The sequence below is a fragment of the Myiozetetes cayanensis genome, unplaced genomic scaffold (genome assembly GCF_022539395.1).
Source record: "Myiozetetes cayanensis isolate MyiCay16 unplaced genomic scaffold, myiCay2020 scf38, whole genome shotgun sequence".
In the NCBI taxonomy this organism is placed as follows: domain Eukaryota; kingdom Metazoa; phylum Chordata; class Aves; order Passeriformes; family Tyrannidae; genus Myiozetetes; species Myiozetetes cayanensis.
Window position 1 is genome coordinate 536692 of NW_026087609.1, and position 24085 is coordinate 560776.

The 24085-nt window shown below is 41.4% G+C and overlaps 1 protein-coding gene across 4 annotated transcripts in view; it reads right to left on the reverse strand.

The window, feature by feature from the left end:
• Positions 1–24085, reverse strand: part of CDH11 (cadherin 11) — an 81500-nt gene that overhangs the window by 47148 nt on the left and 10267 nt on the right. The window contains exon 1 of one of the 4 annotated variants that reach the window (XM_050328196.1): positions 22621–22841. The exons of 2 other annotated variants lie outside the window; for them this stretch is intronic. The gene's annotated coding sequence lies outside the window, so the exon portion shown is untranslated. Of the gene's footprint in view, positions 1–14458; positions 14520–22620; positions 22842–24085 lie in introns of those variants that run through there. One more of the 4 variants, XM_050328197.1, reaches the window with a different exon arrangement.

Here is a 24085-nt window from a genome sequence, read left to right on the forward strand (position 1 = left end):
GCAAACACCAGGCCCTTGAGGATAAAGTCTGTATTAATTAGCTTCATGCTGCTCCAGTCCCATCCTATCCAGGTACTAAGAATACAAATGGATCGGGAGGCCTGGAGGCAGGTATGTTCTGTCATTTTAAATATCATACATCAAGCCCTCTGTTTCAATGTTTCCAACTTCTCTGAGTTTCTTATAAATTCTAAATTTAGAAGAAGAGGACCCACAGCAAGTAGCTACATAGTTTTTGTACATATATGCCTATATAGATATACATGCACAAAAATTACTATGAATTAAAAAGTATACAGTTTTTTCATGCTTAAAAAATATTTCTGTGTATACCACACTGTATATAATTTGAATTCCCTACATGTGAGAAAAGTACTTCATTTGTACTCCAAAACTTGACTTTTCCTATTTGTTGTCTAGCAGATAATCTCAAACATATGTTCTTGAACCACCACCAGTAAAAGGCACATATATATCCTCTCTTGAAAAAACGTGTTACACATGCAAAGCAACCCAAATCAGTCACTCATTGCAGGAGAAACACAGAATTGCTCCAATGCCTTCTAAGTCATGTTGGAACTCAGCTTCCACCAGCAGCAGATGTCAGACACTATGGACTGGAGCTTGTCATCAGAGAAAGAGTTTTATGGCGAATTTTCCTTAGAGTTGTTTGTTTGTTTTTTTTCTAGTTTGTTTTCCCCCTTGCACTTTTCCTATTCTTTGGTGTTTTTCTTCCACTGAACTCAGTGATCCCTGTGGGTCTCTCCCAACTCAGCATATTTTGTGATTCTGTAAACACAAATGGCCAGATCCTTCCTCCAGAGCAAAGCCAGAGCAGACTGTCTTCACTAGCATTTGGGGCTCTGTTTATATTATCTTTCTCTGCTACCAATTTTAGTAGGTTGTTCTCTATTTCTTTCCTCTGGTTTTCTTCTGCTCTCTTTTATCAATCTCTTCTAGTGACCTAAAAAGAAATCTGAAAATTGAGAGCCACTCAAGTATAAGCTGAATGCCCCCATTAGTCAAGCTGTAGGGGACACTCAGCACAGAAAATAAATTCAACTAACCTTTCGAAAAATCTTTATATAAATGTTCTACAAAATCATCCTGCTGGTTCCAAGTCCACTGGAGACACCTAAGAAAGAACAATTCTGAGACATCAGAGGTACCATAAAGAAGAATAGCTCAGAATCTGTCCAAGAGACTCAAGAGAGACAGAACTCTTTGGTCTCAGGGACATTTTTTTCCTACCTTCTTCCTTTTATTAATAAATAAAGAAAAGAAGAGTTGTTCAAAGTCACCACAGAGATCTGACGTTTCTGAATTTCTGTGTGCCTCATTCAACTCACTGAAATCCCTGTCATCCCAGGAAGATACATGATTCATTCTGGGGAGCCTATTGCAAACCCAGCAATGACTCTTCAAACATTGGGAAAGCTTTTAAAAAAAGTTTTAATTCAGTTTTATTTCTGGACCAAATACATCTCTTTGCCTATTCCTATTCCATTCTCCTCCCAGACTTGCAGAGGTCATGGCTTGTCTAGATCTAGGGAGGGTGGAAGGAAGGGAAAATGGATAGTAAATTCATTTTAGGTCAACCAAAAGGCATTCTGTCTCTGTCTTCCCTAGCTGTCTTTTCCTCATTTCCTTTTGTGTTTCCTCAAAGGACATTACACAGTTGGCTTCTCAATCAAGGACAAGGCAATGCCAAACACATTAATTTGTCCATGAAACAGTCTCTAGGTGTTGACAAAAGAAAGCTTAAAAATGCAGAGGGACAGGCTAAACATTGATGATTCAAAAAATAAAGCCTCTTCGAGTGGTACATTTCAGTTTTCAGGACTGAGCAACACTGACCAACTGGTGTTTTGCTAAGTCCTCAACAGCATGTAATTTTTAAGAAATGGTAATTAGAGATATAGCTAAATATCACTGAGTAAGCAAAGAACTTGGAAGATGAGGAAGGACCAGGAGCATCTCACGATGCTGGGTGTGTTTTCAACTCACAACTAATACAGCTTTCCAGAATTTCAGTAATATTTTTAGCAAGGATGATATGATTTTCCATTACCTACATTTCAGGGTATTCCACTCCAGAAATTACAATTTATTTCTATTTTTTGTGGAGTTATTTTGGTTTTGGTAACAAGCCTCTCAGTTTTTTCTTGAGAACTGAAACACAAACAGATCCATATTTCAGCTGCATCAGGTAATGAAGTGCTTGTAACACTGAACATCACAGCCAAAATTAACCAGGATAGTCAATGATATTATTATTTAACATTTTTATGCTCTTCATTATGCCTCCCAAATACCACCAAGGCTTTAATTTTCTGTAGTGTAATTATTATGAGCTACAAGTGAGTGCATTATGAGGTTTCTTCGAAACAATGATTGTGAAGTAGAAATACACATAACCAAATAATAACAGAGCAAGTGCTCTGAATCTTCTAGAGGAACTGCATAATTAGGAAAAGGATTACTATATCCATGGGTTTTGCCTGATGGAGATAGTCCTAGGTGCTATACAGTGGCTTTAAATAACAGCAAATGAGCTCCAGAGTACCACCACCAATCATCTGGCAAACTCATATTCAACCAACACAAAGGATATATTTACAAAAATATAAGGATGATATAAAAGTAAAAAAAAAACCACCACAAATAAACAAACAAGCCCACATTGGCTGAAAGCTGAGAACCTCTCTCCACCATTTAAAATGATTTCAAAAATGCAGCTACTCCCTAAGTTTCAGTGTTTTTCTTTTTTGACTCAGCCAGGAATGCCCAGTGTTAACATATCCAGTCAAAAAGGAAGATTGCACATGGCAATAACCTCACTGGGAGCTGGGGGGGCTCAGCCTGGAGAAAAGGAGGCTCAGGGGGGACCTTCTGGCTCTGCAATCCCTGACAGGAGGGGGGAGCCAGGGGGGGTCGGGCTCTGCTCCCAGGGAACAGGGACAGGAGGAGAGGGAACGGCCTCAGGCTGTGCCAGGGGAGGGGCAGGTGGGACATCAGGAGGAATTTCTCCCTGGCAAGGGTGGTCAGGCCTTGGCAGGGGCTGCTCAGGGAGGTTTGGAGTGCCCAGCCCTGGAGGTGCCCAAGGCAGGCCTGGCCGTGGCACTCAGTGCTCTGGGCTGGGGACAGGGTGGGGCTGGGGACAGGGGGATCCATGGGCTGGGAGGGCTTTTCCAACAGTAATGATTCTATGATTCCATGATTCTAATAAAAAAAAGGCCTAATAAAAATCAAAGATAACTTTATAATCATGAAAGGAGCCACTCTGCCGATTGTGCAGGATTGTGACTCTCCACAGAAGCATGGACAGGTCTGTTTGCCAAGAACTTATCTAAAAAATATAAGGGGAATAATTTTCACACAGCAGTAACATTTTTCCTTTTCAGCTGAGTTGGACAGGGATGGAAGAATATTCTAGGCCATAACTTAGGCCTCCTGGGTGGCCTTGGGCAGATTTGCTGGGAGTATCTACACAGTGTATTGCTGGCAGATGTGAGCCTTTTCCGCCCAAGTTCCAAGCTGAGTTGAATCTGAATAAATGTGGTTAGAACAGCACACTCTGCCCAACCCACCACGTCCTACTGTGAGCAGAGGCACAGGAGCTTGTGATCAGAGCTGCTAATTCAGATTTGGCACCGTGATAAACATGTTTGTGGAGCTCCGGTGGGCTGAGATTCCATCTGCCAACAATAGGCTTTGTGGACATGCCCTGTGCTCTCAGCTCCACCACTGAGCTGGAGAGAATAATTAACGCCTGCATCTGAAAATGGCACTGGGAAGGTAAGTAATTTACTCTCACAATCACAGAATCCCAGAATATGCTGAGCTGGAAGGGACCCACCAGGATCATCCAGTCCAACCCTTAGCCCTGCACAGCCCCATCCCCAAGAGTCACCCCCTGTGCCCCAGAGCATCATCCCAACCCTCCTGCAGCTCTGGCAGCCTTGGGGCTGTGCCCACTGCCCTGGGGAGCCTGTTCAGTGCCAACCACCCTCTGGGGGAAGAACCTTTCCTGAGATCCACCCTGAGCCTGCCCTGACACAGCTCCAGCCATTCCCTGGGGGCTGTCCCTGGTCCCCCCAGAGCAGAGCTCAGTCCTGCCCCTCCTCTGCCCCTGCCCAGGCAGTTGGAGCTGCAGGGAGGTCTCCCCTCAGTCTCCTCTGCTCCAGCTGAACACACCAAGTGCCCTCAGTGTCCTCACACGGCTCCAAATCCAGGCCCTTCCCCATCTTTGGACACCCTGACACTGGAATGATGTAGCCATACAGTTGTTACTTCAGAGAACAGCCCTTTTCCATTTGTATGCCAAGGAACTGAGCCACAGTAAGGCTGTTACACATTCAATGTGCAATTGCTGAGCTCTCGCTTTGTACAACATAAACAGATACTCATGTCTGTGGATTCATCTTCAAGTTCATGAGACTTGTGAGCACTTGACAACTCAACATACCTAAACAAACCTGTTATTTTGTTTTCAGAAAGTGTCAGCCTGAGCTGTATGGAAACAAACCACCTGATGAGTTTACCTGAGAGTGTGGACAACTTGGCTTCAACACCTTGCTGATTCTCCAGTCGGTATTCACAACAATGGTAATTACAATGCAGCCCTTTCTAACAGACAGCATTCTGCATGCTAAATTATGGCTGAACACTTCAGAAAATTCATTTGAGACATTTCAAATGGCAATAATAAGCTTCCCCACTCCCTTTTAAAAAAAGAAATCTAATTATTCATTCTGTCAATCTCATGCAAATGTTCATTGTTTTTACATTATTGTTTTCTTTTTACTGTAACTACAGTGCCCAGAGAAAGAGCATGAGGAATAAACCACAGAAACCACACTAAATGTTGGATTTTTCCTTTTGTATTTTGTATTTTATTCAAATCCTAGTTTTATGCTTCTATTTTTCAAGGCACAGGATCTTCCCCAGCCACATATGGGAAAATAAACCTCAACAATCCCCCACATCAAGACAGTATAATTTTATGAGCAGTTACATAAATTATCTTCCAAATACTTTGTGGAGAAATATCTTGTGGTATTGAGAAATACACATGGCTGTAACTCAAGAGGTCAAGATTTCGTGCTTTAAAGCACTGTACAATGGACTGAAACAAAAATGAACAAGAGTCACAAGTTTCAGAGCAAAATCTGGAGCTGCATCAAAGGAATAAATCTAGATGGGAGCAGAGAAGCCCAGACATCTGCACAGCATCAGGGCAAAGCAGGCGCTGTGAGATGTCTCTCCATCGTACGTGAGCACTGAGTGACTGAGTCAATTAAAAATAATCATGGATGGAGAGGACACTTACAGGGGGGATGAAAAATAATCCAAAACATCCAAGGTATTTTGGAGCATAAATTCTATCAGAATTCTGAAGTGTTTGTGATTAAATCACATTGACTTTGAAAAAACTTGTGATCCTGTGCATTTGACCTTCCCCCATAACAGCAAACTCAAACCTCATAGTTAAATGCAATAAATTCCTATCTGCATTGAAACTTAATTGCAACTGCTTGGTTCGTTTCAGCAAATATAATTTATTGTAACTTCCAAAATGAGAGCCAGCATTAGATTTATGCTATAAGGAAAAGTTTCCCAGAGCTCTGCAGGTCGGGAGGAGGCTGCTCTCCATCCTCCTGAGTGTCTGGGGTGAAGGGCTGTCTGCACACCCTCCAGGGGCCTGCCCAGCTCGGGTGAATGGCTGCCTAAAGATGCTGTAGGGACATGCCCCACTCAGGAGCAGTCCCAGGGGCCACCCAGGTGTCCCCCCTGCCACCTTTGGGAACCCTCTGCCACCTCTCCCGTGGCCCAGCGGGGGATGAGTGGGACCCCGGGCTTCCTAACTCAGCTCTGAGTAGAACAGAGCAACTTGTGAAACAGAAATACAAGGTTAGCTGTCTTGAGGAAAAGAAAAGAAAAAAGAAAGAAAAAGGAGCCTTAAGAATGAAGCCAGGAAGCTTTGAAGAGCCAGCAGGCTCCCATGTTAGCCATATGCCTTCATATGTCTGTTCTGTGGGAGTGTTACAGCTCCTGCTGTTCCATTCTTCGCTTTTTAAAGAAAATGTTACAAGGCCACAAGGACTCGCAAACATTTGTTGACATTTCTTCTGGGTCAGCCTTAGGAGGCCTGCAAGAATTTAAGCATATGGCAGTATTTAGTTGCATGAGGGAATGGGTTGTTTCAGAGAAAAGTGATATTTAGTTGCAAAACAGTTTAATCCACCATAAAGGTTTTAAATTTTTTGGCCCAAGTCCAAACTTTTCTCATTATAGTTTTCACATTATATTTTTAAGGCAACAGCAGCTTATCCACCGAGCTGGTTTGTGGGAAATACTTCACAATATTTTCTACTGTCCTCCACACAAATAATATCCTGATCTGGGGTTGCAGATCCAACAGATTTGATGCCTGTTCAGATTTGAAAAAGGGACGAAACAGAAGATATCATTTGAGTAGTGAAATGAAGGTTATTTCTCAAACTTGCTAAAGGACACAGAACCTTTGGCATTTTGAGCCACGAGATTAAATTAATTGGGTTCTCACATGTTTCAATAGCAGCATGTGTGCATTTGCAAAGCAGAAAAATGGGATTTCCAAGGCTTTTCCTTGTTATTCAGCTAACACTGTTCTAGTCAGCTCCCAGCAAAGGCTCAGTGCCTCACTTACTGCCCCTCCTTATGTCTCTCTGTTGAAAAAAATACACTGCACACCGAGAGGTGAGCTGAGGTTTGTCTCAAGCCATGAACAAAGGGCAGCACAATGTTAAACTTCCCCAAAACCTCTCTGGGAACAGCTGGACTGAGCTGCAGCAGCAGGGATGGACCAAAGGGAGGAAAGGCCTGGGCAGCCCCTTTTCCTTCACTGCTTGTTTCCTCCAACATCAACTAAAGGAGAGAAGGTTTAGGTGAGATATAAGGAAGGAATCCTTCCCTGGGAGGGTGGGCAGGCCCTGGCTCAGGGTGCCCAGAGAAGCTGTGGCTGCCCCATCCTTGGAAGTGTCCAAGACCAGGTTGGACTGGGTTTGGAGCAACCTGGGCTGGTGGAAGGTGTCCCTGCCCATGGCAGGGGGTGGAGCTGGATGGGCTTTAAGGTCCCAACCCAAACCATTCTGTGATTCTGATTACAGCCCACAAACAAAGGAGCTCCTGCCTCTCTTTCCCCTTCCATGCTATTAAATACATCACAATCTTGTCTATTCATTGTATAGCAGAGCATTTAAAATGAGTAATTTAAGCAGCTGAAATAGAAGATCTTGCACAGAAAACAAAGATACAAGAGCCCTTCTTTGTTAAAAAATATTTTTTCCTCAAACTACAGAGTAGACATGTTTTTAAAAGTAAGACCTAATCCAGAAATTATGCCATTCCTAGATATTTTGTTAACTAATATCTAATCCAACACATGAACCAATATGAACCAGGAGTGGTCAAACAAGCTATCCCTCTGCTTTTAAACAACATTGTGAAGCCTTGGAGGGAACCCAAGATTATTTTACTGAAAATAACTGTAAGAAATTCATGCATGAATGACTGAGATGGATAGAGGAATTTTATAGAAAATCTGAGGAAAAAACAAAACCATCTAAATTTAACAAGTGTGTGGCACAAATAAACACAACATCTGGATGAGGAAGTTTAAAAGACAGAGGCAGCACACTTTGATATGAACTTCCTTAGGGATTCATCAGCTGGCAGAAGGCAAGGTTAGGTCATTACCTGTGACCTAAACCAGATGAATAAAAGTTTATTTTAACCCAATTATAGTCTGGAAAAGCATCAAACATTCTGAAATTTAAAAAGAGTCAAACTTTTGTCATTATGAATTTTGTGGACATATAAATGACGTGACTAAAACTTCAAGGTCAAGTCACTTTTATCCAACTTTCATACTCTCAACCAAAATGACATCCAAGTCTGGTTACAGAGGTCACTCTCTAACCAGATGTTGCAAACTGTGTAGCCCTTAAGAAACAGAGCACGTTCCATCCCATAAAGCTTTGTAAAAAAAGTTTCTATAATTTTACTAAAATTAAGTTGACATTTCCTGAAAGTTGCCCACTTATGTTTAACCTTTATCCAAAATTACCTTTTATTCTGAACTCTTTGCTAATAAAATGCACGAGGCATTCAGGGCAGGTAAAATCTGAATTTCAGAATCCAGTTCTCAGCAACGATCACAGCCAGGCAAACACAGATCACTATGAGAAAGTGCCTGTGACTTCAGAGAAAACCTAATCAAAAACCACACTGACTTTCAGTCTCCACATAACAAATCTTAGCACTTAGGGATGGGAAGAATCGTGCTTAAAAGCTGAATTGGACAATGATGAAAGGTCCTGACTATGGAAGACACATTGCTCAGTATAAAGAATCTTGTGTCCTTGATGGAAATAGCTGCAAAGATATTAGTCAGATGCTCATATGATGCAGTAAATAGAAATTAGAAGCTGAAAACAAACAGTCTAATGCAGTAGTGCCCAACTTTGAAGCTGAATTCTGAGCTCAAGAATATGTGAACCAGGTGGATCAAAAGATATATCAGTAGCACAGGAAAAATAACAAAACAGTGAATAAAAGGGACTGTGTGACTCATCCAGATGTCAGTAAGAAAATGCAATTAGAGAGCTGAAGCCATCAGCTTGTAACAATAACTAAAAGGTTAAGATAAGTTTTATATATTCAAAGAGCGTCAGGAAGACTCAGCTGCAAACTTTCTGGTGCCTTCAGTGGCAAGGGTGGACAGGGATTAAAGCTGGGAACTGCAAAGAAATTTTATAATGAAATTCACATCTTGATAGGGGGCAAGACACACGAGTCCATTTTTATCTCTGAGTAGGGCAAACAATGCAAATATTTCAAGTACCCCGGTGTGAATAAAACAGACCTATTAAACTCTTGAGTTGACAAATCGATTTCTCAAGTAGAACGAAAAAAATGAATTCAGTTCTGCATCTGGAGAGAGTATAAACAAGTGGAAAGATAACAGTCTGAGTGTGGAACAGCAAGGCTCTGTTTGTGGGGGAATCCTTGTTGGATGCTGAGGGTTTTCTGAAGGGTCTCAGCTCAGAGTGTGCCAGGTGGGAAACTGATGAACATGATGGTGGTGCTGGGGTGAGGGTTGGACAGGACTGTCTCAGGGATCTTTTCCACCCTTAATGACCCTGTGATTGTGCTGCAGAATCGAGGATTTCACTGCTCCATGCCTGTCTCACAGAGATGAGCAGTTGTGCTTTGGACTCTTGGATACAACTCCAGCAATTGGTTTCATCGAGGGGAACTTAACTCCAATCCTCTGATTTGTTTCTGCATTCATCTTCTTCTTCCTAACTAATTCATTCCTCTTTCACATGACAAGAAATTGAAGATAGCCTGATACACCCGTGAGCAATTATAAAAGCTTTGCAAATATTGCCAGTGTATCTTTAAACATTCATTTCATATTAAAACATTTTGATCACATTCATGCACTTTTCAGATACTATATCTGCAAATATTTCCTTGAATTCAGATTATCAAGTGCATTTGCTGAAACAGCATATTTTGTATAACTATTCACAGCAGACTTATCATTGTTAATATTCCTGTCAGAAAGCTCCTCAAAGAATTGCACATCCATTTAGGAAACTGAAGGTTATCACATTACTTGTACATCAGATTAACACAGCTCAAAATGCATTGAACAGCTCTCAGAAAATCCCAGAATAAATACAATTGCACTAACAATGCATGTTAGTGACCTTGTGCAAGCTACTGAAGTGAGGAAAGCTGACAACATACACAGGTGTTTAGCGAGTATTTTGGCAAAATTAACTAATTTTCAATTAATATATTGGTGTTTAACTATCACATGAACATAACTGCAAATGCCAAATCAGGATGACCCTCATTGAATGAATCCTTGTAAAAAAGTTAACTAATCCTATTAAAAAATACCTTAAAAAATCAACTATACATATATACAAAAATACTTTTATATTAAACATATCCATAGTGCATTATTAAAAGATACAATTCCAGAATAAATTACTGAAAATTAAGTTGATGTGGTTTAATATAGACCTGATGTACCTCCAGCTGAAATCAATGCAAGACTGTTGAATAAATTCTGTTGGCAGCTACTTGTTTGTGCCTTACATATTAGCCATTCTTTTGATGAAATCAATGTTTAGTAATGATTTTTTTTTTCACTTTTAAAACACTGTAGCTGTGTCTGAAAGTCATGAAATGTATACTGTCTTCTGCACAAACACAGAGGCAGGAAAAAATTGACTGTAAGTTCTTAATTGCAACAAATCAACACATTTTGTTAGAATCATAAGATGGTTTGGGTTGGAAGGGACCTTAGAGGTCATTTTCCACCAGCCCAGATTGCTCCAAGCCCCGTCCAACCTGGCCTTGGACACTTCCAGGGATGGGGCAGCCACAGCTTCTCTGGGTTACCTGTGCCAGGGCCTGCCCACCCTCACAGGGAACAATTCCTTCCCAATATCCCACCCAACCCTGCCCTCTGTCAGTGGGAAGCCATTCCCCCTGTCCTGTCACTCCATCCCTTGTCAATGGTCTCTCTCCATCTTTCTTGCAGGTCCCTTCAGGCTCTGCAAGGCCACAGTCAGGTCACCCCAAAGCTTCTCCTCTCCAGGCTGAACAATCCCAGCTCTCTCCCCTTTTCTCCCAGCAGAGCTGCTCCATCCTCTGATCCTCTTGGTGCCTCCTCTGGACTCTCTGCAGCAGCTCCATGTCCTTGCTGTGCTGTTCCCAGGGCTGGGGGCAGCTCTGCAGGGGGGTCTCCCCTGAGGGGCAGAGGGGCAGAATCCCCCCTGCCCTGCTGCCCACGCTGGGGGATCAGCCCAGGGCACGGGGGGTTCTGGGCTGGGCCATGTCCAACCTCTCCCCCACCAGCCCCCCAGGTCCTTCTCCCAGGGCTGCTCCAACTGCTCATCCCCAGCCTGGATTGATCCTGGGGGCTGCCCTGACCCAGGGGCAGCACCAGCACTTGGCTCTGTTAAACCTGCTGAGATTACACAGACCTGGCTGGTCTGAGACTTTGTAAAGCCTCCTTAGCTGATGGGTTTCATTTCAACTATTTGTAATAAATGTCCCAAGAGCTTTTTTAAGGCAGACTCTTGGTGGCACAAGATGTTCTTACTTCTTTCAGCCTTTCATTCCTTGGCTGATACACGCTCAGAGCCAGGCACTGTGCAGATATGCAGCTACTGAGAAATGTCATCATCAAAACTCCCCCAAAACATAAAGTGCCATTTCATGTGAGGTCAAATGTTACATTCACTTGTTTAATTTTAACATAAATTCTGAGGAAAGGAAAATACAAGACCATGACTTAATGGCAAGCACCTGTTCGGATAAACCCTCATAATCACAGTTAGAATTTCTCATTAGCTACGTCCAGTGGAATGCCCAAATCCAAACAAACTGCAGGCCAATTTTCAGCAATAATTAGCTACAATTGTCAAACTTGATGGCTCCTTCAATCAAAAACATCACAGTGAGGTTTTGTACTTCCTACCACTTGGGCTGAAATACAGATTTGGTCAAGATAATTTCCATTGATAGGAAGCCTAATAAAATGTATCAGCTCAAACTGCTATTTTTATTACCAGTGATATAAATGATTTTGCTGCACTGACAACAAACATGATGACTGAATCAGGTGACATGTGATTTATACTCAGGTTGTAGTCCTGCAGATTAGAAAAAAAAGAGATAAGCCAAGCGCAGGTTCAGCTGATTAGTAGAGTTCTTAAGAGATAAGCCATCCTCGTGTATTATTACTCCATAACCCTGGTAAGATCTGAGCAGAAGCAAACACTTGGAGCATCTCTGCTGTGTTTAGCAGACACTTCATCCTCCTTCATTATTCTTCAGTACCACCCTAAATAAACTGCTACAGTTTGAGAGTAAATTCTTCCTGTTCTTGGGAAGGAAGAACTCCAATTCAATAAACCCATATTAACCTTGTTACTATCTTGCATTATATACTCACATGTTTTCAGTACCAGTTTCAGGTCAGATTTTTCTCAGGTAGTTTTTAGCTGGAGACAAAACATCTTGTAACTGTTAAGAATTCAGCAGCTCCAGCTAGGAGGAAGGCAAGATGAAGCTGACAGTGTCTTCAGGAACAGCACAGCTTTTTCTGGACAGCCAAAATGTCATTGCCGGGATCTCTACAGTCTAGCTGCTGTGACAGTATGTCACCTGCCTTTCACCCCAAGCAGAGCAAGTTTTATATGCCTTAGAATTTGCATGTTCTTTTAATTTGTCATTTTAGCAGCCTGAAGTATCTTTCTGGCATCTGCATTGGTAACTCTTTTCCTTTTTTGGCCTAACTCCACTTCTTATTCCCGAATCTCTAAAGCAAAGAACACATGTTTTCCTCATTTAGATGATTTTTGTATGTAGAAAAAATGAAGAGACTAATAAAATGCAAAGCAGTCTATGAAATACAGAGCAGTAAATAATTATGGAACCTAAAACATTGTCAGAACTCTCATTTGAGAGTTCTCTATCCTTTCTCACAAAGAAGAAACCAAAACTGCATGCCATTCTCAATAGATCTAATTTTTAGAGAAAGAAAAACAGACAAACAGAACAGAGAATAATGGTACAGGACAATACTACCAAAAAAGTATATGTTTATTAAGCACTTTTTTCAACCTACCAATAACAAACAGATCCAATGCCAGCTCATTCTCAGTCTGTATTGGTACTACATCCCCACGGGATAAACTCACAGAAGCATTGCACACAAACCAATAATGCTGAGGAGGAAATAACCCCAGAAAGGCTTCCATGCAAAGGAATGCTCCTGCCATCTGTATCTCCCATCACTTGCACCTTTTCTCTACTTGAATATGTCCCTCAGTGTCTCATCTCTGCTCAGCAGTTCGAGCCCATCTCAGCCCAAGACACCCATCACAGCCCTGCCCTAAGGACACCCCAGGCAGCTGATTCTGGAAGAACAAGAACTTGGCACTGGCAGTTTCTCAATTACCAGCAATAATGAAGTGCTTCTTACGCAGCTGAAGAAAGCTGGAGAGCCCCGAGTGCTGCACTAATATTTCTTGGCGGGCAAGAAGCAAAAGAGCTGTAGTTTTATCCCCCTGTAACTGCTCTTGGCATATCCAAGAACTGATCTGTGACAGGCATTTGAGAGTTTTTTTATTTATTTTTTGTGCTACCTCTCCTTAAACAATCCTACCTTCAGACACAGAAAACACCCCAGGCTGGAGTAAATACATTTTGCACTTACAAGTTTATACAGAGACAAATGCTCTGCACTGAGGATTTTATCGTGCTGCCTATGGATGACACATTGTTCCACCAGTGATCTGGCAGTGACATTTCCAAGCTAAGAAGTGTTTTGCTTTGCTAATTTAATGTTGATGCACATAGTGAACTGTAACTCCTGCAGGTTCTGAACTAAAGGTCGCTGTTGGTGACTCTTACATCCATGGGTTTTTAGTTTCCTGCACGAGGGTTTTATGTAAGAAAAGTCCTCATCCATTTTAGATTACTTACATTGGAAACTATTCCTGGTTTGACAGTAGGACCTGTTTTCCTACAGGCTCCTGATTTCTAAAACCATGTGCAAACATTATAAGAGATGGGCACAGTTATTTGGGAAGGTGTAAAGAGATGAATGACCTGGTTAAGACCATAAAACAAGTTATTAAAAAAATCCACAATGGCAGGAGAACTCACCTTTTTAATAAGATCTCTCTAGATTAGAAAATGTGACATTAACCCATAGACTCAATCAATCATTTCTGTCAGTTTTTACAAGACCTTAAATCTCTTTTCACTGAAACATTTTCTGCTGGTGGTATCAGTGTTTCTTTAAAATTTTGATTGCAGAAATTATTTTTAGAAGAATAGCGGAAACTTCAGAGTTGTCTAAATTAGCAATGTCTCACTTTCTCCCTTTGGCTCCCTGAAAATATGGGTCCAGCCCACATCAGAGAAGTTTCAGCCCCTCCTCATTGAAAACGGAGTAAGACAAAAACATGACAAGTTTTTCAGCTGGCAAAAAACAAGTCATTTCTGCTCTATGGGTTTTATCCACGAACTGATAAAAGCATTCCTTTGCCAACACATACTGTGCTTAAAATAAGGATCCTTGCTGATACAGATATCCTGGCATAACTATATTAGCAGACACTTTCTACTGCAGAACAAGACCAAAATCATCTCCTTCACAAGACTTTTCTTTTTCCTTTTTAAATTTTGAACCATAAAAAAAAAACCAAAAAAACACACACCTTCAAACTTGGAGCAGAAGGTTTGGAGAGAACACATTTCTTTAAGAGGTAATATCTATTCTGAAGCAAATTTTGTTTTCTGCTACTATCCTGACTTACAACTAATCACAAATCTGAATAAAGTTTAATGAAAACAGGGGTAATTTCAGCCCCCTTACCTGAAAGGTTCCCTCTATATCCCGCAGCTCTCCGAGTCTACTCTAGTGGGTCTTCCCTGTTCCCATCACGCTGAACAGAAACAGCCACTACTGATGCTACAGAAAATGAAAACCTCCCACCAACTGTACCTACATTTCCATGTTCCCACATGCCTTCCAATGCATCCCTATGTTCTGTCCTATAGTGAAAGAAGAGGCAGACAAAGAAATAAATTTGGAAAGCAGAGTCAGTCGAGTCCAACTGACACGATGTGGGCGGGAGCAGTTCCTCCTCAGTTCAGTCTCACATCTCACCCGAAGAAAGATTTGCTGGTGAGTGAAAACTGTTCCATGAGTCATTTCCTAAGAATACTAAGGGATGGAATTAATTTTCTTCTGAATTAAAAATTCAGGATTTTTTTCTTCCAGGAAATAAGTGTCTAAAATTACAGCAAGTCTGTCGCTTTATGATTTTTGCCTATTTTAGCAGCTGAGAAACCATAACTTCAAGGTAGAAAATGCACTTTCTTTTCTACATAAAGAATTGCAACAATTTGATTTAGGAGTGAAATAGATACTGAGCAACATTATTCTAAAAGAAGCTGGAGAAAATAATAACAGTTCAAGAATAAGAAAAAAAAATTAAAATTCTGACCAATAGTATCTGGAGAAAATACTTGAAAGGAATTACTATCCTGTATTAATTTAATGTTCTTTCTTTTGAAAACCTTAACAGTTCCTTGGGATAATATTACAGCCAGTTTTATCTGAATTTTGTCTAATTCTGAGGTACTCTCACACCTCCTCGAGGAACAGTTTGCTACAGAAATAGAATATTTACGTTTCCTCAGTTTTAAACCTAAGGAAACAAATAATTTGAACTGAAATAGTTGTACTGAACTAGTTGGAAAAGAGCACATGAAATCAGTGAACATCTTGTGATTCGATACACTTTAGGAAATTTTCACGAAATTTATTTTTCAGTAGTAAGGATAAAAGTATGGATTTCAGTGGAGGCCCATTAAACCCCTTGGTTTTCTCAGGCTCTATGAGAATACAACAAACACATAATATTTCATTTGAAAGATTACAAGAGATATTTTATACAGAAAACCCACTGAAAATAGAGTTTGTCTTCTCTGAGCCAAAAGACGGCAAATAAATGTGAAAAAGGTAATTGTAACAAATTCCACTCTTTACTTTCTTATTATCAGAATCATTTAAGAAAAGCATTGGTATTCCCTTGCTCAGAGATCCCTATTTCAATAGTGTTTCTTCCAAATGCCTTTGGAAGTAACCATTCACACCAGGATGTTATTTGGGGTGAGGCGTTTCAGGACTGCAGCTCAGGAGAGCCAGACTGAGTTAGAGGGTTAGTCCAGGTTTGGGTAATTAAAGCTGGTGCAGCTGAAGAGCTGGAAGGGCTGCAGCAGCTTTATCTTGATCATTCAACAGGACAAACTCTTCTGACAGCCATTTAGGCTCAGTGCCACGTGAATATTGTGGCATAAGTAATCCAATCCTCTTCACTCAGCTGCCTTGCAGCAATCTATGGCCTCTTCAAAAGCCTTCCAACACTGTTTGCTTCTGAGGAGGAGAAGATGCATATTAGCTGCCTGGTTTAGTGTTTTACACAACATTTAGTGCTCTCAAAATTTTCAAGTATGTAATTATGCTTGAAATAATTATAATTACAGTTTTAAAAAACGGAGGGGGGGGGGAGAAAAAAGAAAAACAAATCCAAAATTAATAATAAAAGGAGAGAAAAAGGGGGATCCTGTAGATTCCTGTAGTAAGTGTCTGGAAAACTTGAACTGAGTTTGGGAATCCACTCTGAACCCTTAGGCCTGACCCATTAAAGCTCAGCAGTAAAATCTCATGGAGCTGAAGGAGATGAAGAATGTGGAAGAGTAACCTGGGCTATTAGAATATTACAAAATAGGCAATAGAGACACAGGTGAAAAGAGGGATCCAGGCACTAAGGAGATGAAACACCAAGCAATATTAGGGTGAAAATTCCTGAATAAGAACTAATTTTATATTTTTCTTCTTTAACACAAGAGGAATGAGAAGAAATTTTATTCCACAGAGTGCATATGGAGCAAAGAAGATCTGTGTTCTTTCCATCTCTGGCACTGCTTATTCCATCTTTTATTTCAGTTCTCCTGATGGAGCCCACAAACAGCTTCCTGCAGCATAAAACTTAACAGGGAACAAGGATTATAAATACAGCACCTCCAGGATTATTAACCCAACCTCAAAAGCTCTGATGCCTTCTACACAAATGTGCACCAGGATTCCTTCTCTATCCAAGAACATATGAAGTTGCTTATCTTCCCCTCTCACAAGGCTCTAATGTGCCCAGAATTCACTGAAAGCACATCAGAAAAGAGAAACAAGAAGCTGGTGCTGGTGATTCCCCTGCAGGAATCAGTTTTGGACTCAAGGGTACTATTCCCCACAATAACTTAAAAATCATAGTTTCACTGATGGATTGCTGGGAAAGGAGCAGTGATGCACATCCTGTACTCCGAGCCACGGAGCAGAGCTGAGAGATAATTATCCTGTGAGCACCGAGGCAGTGCAGTGGAGAAAAGGTGCCAAAAATCCCGGTGCTGTCATTAACTGCTGCTCATCACCCCGAGTGAGGACGAGCCCGTCAGCCTCGCTGGTGGATGGGCAGATGAGAACATACCTGTACACGACAGGGTATTTATAAAATCTAATCATGCAGGGAAAAAACCTACGGCCATTGCCTCACCAGCAGTTGTACCACTTCTTTCAGTGATGTGACATTTCATTTTTCCTCTCCAGCCAGCAATGTCATATTGCTGATCTTTCCCTGATTTAAAATGAAGTTTCCCAAAAAGCTATTAAATAGGTTTTAATAGGTCTAAATCTACAGAATTTTTGTGTAGTCCTTGAACTGAAACAGGATCAAGGAGAGAAAGAGCAACTAAATTAGTGGAATATTTTGTCTATTTGCAGCAGATCTATTCCCTTTGAAAGCTGTCAACATTTTTAACACTTTTAAAGCACCTTGTAAATATTAGTGTTTTAAAAGAGGGGTATCTGCTCTCACTTCTGTGTTATCATGCAAATTATCAAAGATAATCTCTTCACCTGGTGTTGTAGTGTTAGATAAATGAGCACCAACTTTTATGTTCCAACCCCAGGACCTCAGGCAGGCAAAGTAGAAGCACATTAGAAAGGTGCAGCCACTAAAGCACCATCACATGAATGCAGCACTCAGGGTTGAGTGCATGCTATAGGAACTTTGGATATGCAATACAAGACAAGAACCCTAGAGCTGTGAGGTGCAGTAAGAAGAGAGCTTGAGAAATCAAGCCAGGTCGTGGCAGAGGAACACGTTTGCAACAGAAAAGCCCCAGATGATATTAGAAAAAAAAAATTAAAAATCACATTCCACGTTACAGAAGTAAAATTAAAAAGCAATCCCAGTGAGTGACCCAAGCCAGCCCAATGACAACATCTGAGACAAAGACAAACCATTCCCTCGTCCTCCTGCCTGGATGCCAAGCTATCCCTCTGGAGGTTGCAAAGGAGGTGTGGTTGGTCTTTTAATTACTGTAATCTTAGGCAGTTCTCTAATTGGATTAGCTCTAGCCTTTCACAAGAATAAAAGTGTTCCTGTTTAATTGTACATAATAGCATTTACAATAAATATCTGCCATTTCAACTGATTAATGTACATTTCATTTTTCCTGGCTGTCCAAGTTCTGTAGCCATTTCAAGAGACAACTTGCTAAACTTGTAAAACATTCTAACTTTATCTGATTTCTCTTTCATCTCTCACACTGAGTTGTAAACCACATTTTTCTTATTCACAGAGAGTGCCACAAACACAGATTTGGGCTGAAGCCTGATCTACATGACAGCTGCTGAAGCCAGGGACAAGAAAGGCTGTATCTCAGCCTGCACGGAGCGGGATATGAGCGATGGCACCTGCAGCAGTCAGGGCACTGCTCAGCCACTCTGGTGAAGATATATTGCCCTGACTCTTGGATTTTATTCTCATGGCAATAGCAGATTGAGTGGACTGTTTGGATCCAGCAGGTCTTATTCCCCTCGACAGCTCAGAGCAGCAGGACAAAGCCACTCTGAGGTGCTGCTGCAGAAAGAGAGATCTCCCAAACTCAACTCGCTGGTTTAATTCACCCGTGTTAGAAGAAAATACAGAGCTTTTTGTGATCCACCCAACCTCCAGGTGCAATTCCCCAGAGAGGGCACATCCTCAGACAGTACAAACTGGCACTGCACCTGATATATCTTTATATATTTTCACCTTTCCCTGTTTCTTCTGGGGTTTTTGGGAGCAGCCATTCTCCCCTCACAGCCTCCTGGCTCCCTGCAGATGGCCAGGGGGAGCTCTACAAAGAGCTGTGGGGACATTTCCAACTGGCATTTGTTCAGCTGATGCTTAATCAACATCAAGATCTGCTGCTGCTTGATCAGAATCCAAACCCAGGTGCGGTTCAAGTGAGATTTCAATTTACCAAGAATATCCTGCAAAGCTCACAAGATCAGTTTGGGGTTCATACAGCTGTGTATAGAAGGGAAGTAATTTAGAAACTGGAGCACCTTCCTTCACCCCCTGCTCCACAGCTCCTACAGCTGGAATGGGACCACTCTAAGAGCATGAACAGAGAGCACACCCGTTGTTTATCTCTGGCTGGGCAAACAGACAGCCAGGATTACATGACCTGCCCTTGCTGTGGGTCGCTTCTCTGTAAACCTTGGCAGTTCCTTGCAGATTTTCAACCAAGGTTTAATGGATGTGGAGCAATGATGGGAAAATAGATAAGGGAGAGAAGAGAGGGAAGGCAGGCAGGACACTCCTTGCCAGGGGAGCTGAAGAGCAGAATGAGGCGGCATTTCCAAGGACTGTGCAACTCATACAGTAACTGCTCTGAAAAGCTGGGGAAAGAAGTGGCAGTGTTAGAGCTTCATTATCACTTTAATAGGCCCCTTTAGTGGTGGGCTCAAATGAGTATCCCCGTTCCTTGGATTTTCTCTCTCTCAAAGATTAAGTGGCTTTACATTTGTCTTTTGCACCTGTAAACCAACTGAGCATCCTTCTCTCTCGGTATTAATCTTTAAACTTTGGCGATGTGAACTCAATCATAGTGTTCAGTCTCATTTTTGAGGTGCAGTTGTTGCATCTACACAGATGTAACACATTTAAAAGCCTTTTGGCACACACTGGATGTCGACAGTTACTGTATGAACCAAGGTTTCATTTCAATTCTGTAGAGATTGAAATGTTCACAAATGGCAGATTTGTGTCTGCTCTTGTACTTATATAACTTGAAAACAGAAGTCATCATGCCTGTAATACACCCACGCCCCCTTCTCTTAGCAGGGGCTAAAAGACAATTTAAATACAATACACTTTGACAGTTTTAAACTCTTAACATCAGATTAGGGATTAAAGTATGTAAATAATAAATTTATTCACTGGAACGTTTCTGTAGAAATCCCTGTCCACATAATCTCTCACAAAGAGTGTTACTGTCAACACCTAAATATATTCGGTACTTCTGTCACGAGCTTCTCTTTGATCAAAGGTAAATAAATCTTGCACTACCTGGATTTCTGTACATGCCAGCACATGGAATATAGTTGTTTATACAGCTGGATTACAAGACAGTTTGATATAACAAAAGTACATGTACATTCCTACATTTTAGTCCGAATATCCTTACTTGGGCAGCAAAAGGGAGAGGGAAACTGTTAGGTGCCATATCTGAAATTCAGCAATCAAAGATCTAGATGATAAATCTGATGTTCAGGGAATGCTCCATATGACTTGTGTATCTAAACTAGTGGATGCTTTACATTCCTCACTTAGATAGAATTTTATCTGCTATGAATGTTATCAAAATTCTCGGGTTTTTTTCTCTATTTACTAAAATATAATAATTTTCTATTAAAAAAGAATCATGCTAAGCACTTTATTTTCATAAAGAAAAGGCTGGCCTTGGCTGACAACAGTGAATGATGGAGGTTTGCATTTACAGCATCCCCACTGCTTAATGGCTTTTCAATCTCTAAATTAGTTCTGAAATTTTTAATAGAATAGGCTCCATATATTAATTGCCACTAAACAAATATAAGGCACCTTTTCATCCAATCTCTCCCTATACAGCAACAGCACATACCTCAGTGGGTTTACTCCTGAAATCAGGAAACATAGTCCAGTTATCAGTGTCTTCCCTCAGCCCTTCTCGTCTTTCAGTATGACATTTTATCCACTTTTTAATTTTTATGAAGATAGTTCTCCTGGTAAATATTCTATGGAACCCAAAGGCTTGAGTATCTGAATTAACAGGTTTATAGAAAATCAGTTATAGCCAAAGTTGCAAAGGTGGGCGTGGGGAAAGAAGGAATATTTCAGCAAGATGCAGCCCATTATGTAAATTTGTCACCACATGCCATACATAATGAATAAACCTTGTGTTCTTAACACTTTGATTATAGACTATACAGACAATGCAAATTAAAATTCCTGCTGCTTTATAAACGAAATGAGAGGAAATTATGTAAATTTTAACACATTAGATTGATTTGGTTGAAACAAAACCTGTTCCACTTAATGTTTTAGGGGAAGAGCCACAATTACAATGATTGAAAAAGTGCAATGTTAATGAAGTGTGTTATTGCTAATCAATTCCTCCTCCTCTGGTAATGGCAGGGGCACTGTCACTGCATCACCCACTGCCCATGAACCTTCACAGCCTCAGAGCTGGGATGGCTCCAGAAACTCCCCTTCACATCAGAGAACTCACAGGGAAACTGGAACACACATTCAGGAGGGAAGGATTCATATGGAATCATATCTCATATAGAACCACAGAATGACAGAATGGGTTGGGTTGGAAGGGACCTTAAAGCCCATCCAGTGCCACCCCCTGCCATGGGCAGGGACACCTTCCACCAGCCCAGGCTGCTCCAAGCCCATCCAACCTGGCCTTGGACACTTCCAGGGATGGGGCAGACACAGCTTCTCCGGACAACCTGTGCCAGGGCCTCCCCACCCTCACAGGGAAGGATTTCTTCCACATATCTAATCTCTCTATACACACACAGACAATACGTGTGTCCTTATGTATATATACAGATATAGAAATAAACACACACACACATCTAGAAAACCTTTCAGCAACACTGCCTGTCTGCCTTGAATGCTGCTGTAAATACCAAGAAACTTCCCTTTGAGTTAAATAATCCCCTTTGTGCTGGCTGACTTCTTGGACAATCCAGAATGAGTTTATCTCACGGTAATGAAGTGATCGTGTTTAGTTCATTGATATTAAAAGCAAGGTCTCTCGAGCTTAAAAGTTTCAAGCTCAAATTAAAGAAACTGAAAAATCAGACTCAGTGGTTTCAAAAGTTTCACATGAACAGCGTGTTCTTCAGTAACAGTTACCTGGCTTTTATGGTAGGAATTTGGAATGTCTTTAAAACTGAGTTTAGTTGATTTAATTCTGTAACCTTTCCGTAAGAACTTCAGTGCACAGAGCTGATAGAGTTCTACAGTCAGTTAATACATGAACATTATACCTTCTTTATGAACAGAGGAACATGTCTCTCCAAGCATCCTACCACCATTTGAAACACAATACTTTGTAGAGCTCCCCACCAGTGAGTTGCAAAAACCTGCAATCTTAACTATTTACTGCTATGTAAAATGATTTTTTGTCCCAACTTTGCATTTTGCAGCCCATTTATTCTCTAAGAATTTCCATCCCCTTTTTAAACAAAAATTTTCACTTGCGAAAGGATCTGCAGCATCAGAAATTTGTGACACTTATTTCCCAGGCAAATCTGAGCAGGTGGGATGAGCCAACCTGCTTTATTTTCTTTCTATTTACATAACTTTTAAATCGTTCTCGGAAACATTTGTCGCCACATGCAGTGACTGCATTTGTTTCCTCTCTCTCCTGACTTGTCTCCCACCGATTTTTTTTGGTTCCTGCCAAATGTGAGGAAGCACTCGGCATAGAGACATCTCACTGCCTTCAGCAGCAGCTTCACACCCGGGACTGGTGCAGGTTGTGAACACAACACACAAAATCAGCACAGCACAGGCAATGAGAGCTTTTCTGCAGAAATGACGTCGCAGATAAACGCACAACACACACATCGAGACTGGCACTTACCACAGGAAATCCTAGTATATTATGTTTGATCCATGAACAGGGAAAAAAGAAGGGTCCAGGCCCCAGCTGTGAGAGAAAATTTGGCAGCCCGAAAAAAGAAGAATGCAAGAATAAAACTAAAAGGGAAAGATGCAAAGGAATTAATCTTTCCTAGAAATGGAGCAACATGTATTTTGCAGGCTGAGGATGCATTCTGGTATCAGCACACTCTCCTCTGCTATGGTTTGAAAAATGCCAATCCGTTTTTGGGTCATTAATTCTGAGCTAACGGAGCTGCTGCCGATGGCACAGAGCGGGACTGACCACGGGCTGCCCTCGCTGCCCGAAATTATTTATGGCTGGGGCTGCTGGAGGAACGAGCGCTGGGCTCCCTCCCTCGCCAGGGGGGCATAGCCTAATTGCACCACCCTAATTAGAATCTCAAAGCGTGACGTGGTCAAAGAGCCACTTAGGGCTTGGCAAACAAGAGATTTGCAAACCAAAATAGGAAACATCACCTAAAACTGAGAAACAGGAAAACCAAAGTTAACTAAGAGAACGTCAAAGAGTAGGAGTTAAGCATTTCAGTTTGCAGGATTTGGTACAGATGTTTTCTTACATAGAATAGACACAAAGAATCACAGAGGTAAATATCTCACCCCACAGGAGTCAGCTTAATTTCCAGCTCACAAAACTCCTACAAAACTGAATCTCTCCACACTACCTTTTGCTTGAATTCTTTGGCTTCAGACTGCTTTGTTTATAGGAAAAGGCTCTCTTTGATGTTGGAATAGCAGAAGGAGTGAAACAATGAATTTCCCATATTCTAATATCCAGCCATCCCGAGCTTGCTCAAGGACCCCTTGATTCACGAAGGCAAATAATTAAATTACCTGAGCTTTGATCAGGGAGTCGCTGCAGTCCCTTTTTGATGTCGAACGTGGCTGTTTGAAGCTCCAGAGAGATAACCAGCCCATATGGGCTTTAACCCTTCTGTCACCAGGAGCGGATTTCATGGCACGTTCTGGCATTCCAAAGGGAGCACCACAGCAATCCTTTGGGGATGCTGCTCCAGTAGGAGCACAGTAGGTGTCTTAGATCCAATAGGATCCCTACACCACAGACTTGATGGGGTGTTTATTGCAAGGCTGAAACTCCCCCTCCCAAACAAAGGGAAATAATTTTCCGGTCAATTTAACTGGTTTTAAAGCCATGCTTTGGAAGCTGCTCTTTAGATGACATGACTCTGAAACGTGTTAAAAACACTTCTGAGAAGTAAGGGGTTTTGTCCTCACAATACAAGAATTTTCATCACGTCTGTGCTTTCCAACTATTTCCCCCAAAGAAATGTGAGTGGGCACATTCTCCTCTAGTCAGCTGAAAGAACACCCTTAAAATAGGAAGAATAAATTGATTAAAACCTTTCCTCTCCCATCAAATGCAAGCACCTGGTGAAGTCATCCTTGCCATGACCAGCCAAAGCCTG